The sequence below is a fragment of the Eimeria mitis genome, genomic scaffold, assembly GCF_000499745.2.
Source record: "Eimeria mitis Houghton genomic scaffold, Emh_scaff1343, whole genome shotgun sequence".
Taxonomy (NCBI): Eukaryota; Apicomplexa; class Conoidasida; order Eucoccidiorida; family Eimeriidae; genus Eimeria; species Eimeria mitis.
In genome coordinates, this window is record NW_013568844.1 from 9,256 (window position 1) to 10,215 (window position 960).

Below are 960 nucleotides of genomic sequence, written 5' to 3' on the forward strand. Positions count from 1 at the left end.
TAAATATATATATATATATAAACCCCAAAATATATATATATATATATATATATATATACTGCTGCATGCATGCATGCATGCGGTGTATGCATGCGCAGCAGCAGCGGTGGCTGCAGCTGTAGGCCTTAATAAGCAGCAAACGAGGCCTCGTCGATGTTTGTTGTGTTTGTGTTTTTATTTATTTAATTTATTTATTTTATTTATTTTTATTTTATTTATTTATTTCTCTTTTTTTTATTTATTTTATTTCATTTGTTCTGCTGCAGCCAGGGAGCCCCCGGGGGGGGCTACCGGGGGCGCTGCTGCTGCCTTTTCTCTCTTTTTCTTTTTCTTTTTTTTTTATTTTTTTTATTTTATTTTATTTGTTTTTTATTTTTTATTTATTTTATTCTTTCAGCTGCAAACACAGACAACAACCACCTGCTGCTGCTGCTGCTGCTGCTGCTGCTGCTGCTGCTGCTGCTGCTGCTGCGTCCAGCGCCTCGGGCTTCCTCTTCTCCCTGCAGCAGCAGCAGCAGCAACAGCAGCAGCAAAACAAAAAAAACAGCAACAGCAACAGCAACAGCAACAGCATCAGCAGCAGCAGCAGCAGCAGCTGTGTTTTGTTTGTTTGTTTATTATATAAATGTAATAACACAATTCTCTGTATTATATTATAAAATTATTATATTTCCTTTTTGCTGCTGCAATCACTATAAACAGCAGCAGCTGCTGCTGCTCCCTGCTGCTGCTGCTGCTGCTGCTGCTGCTGCTGCTGCTGCTGCTGCTGTAGTTTCTCATGGGGGGCCAAGACAGCCCAGAAGCAGCAGCAGCAGCAAGGGGAGATTCTCCTTCGCTGCTGCAGCGGGGTGAGGGGGGAGCAGCAGCAGCAGCAATTGCTGCAGCAGCAGCAGCAGCAGCAGCAGATGGATTTGTATTAAGAGGGGGCCCCGGGGGGGGCACAGCAGCCTCCGATTCAGA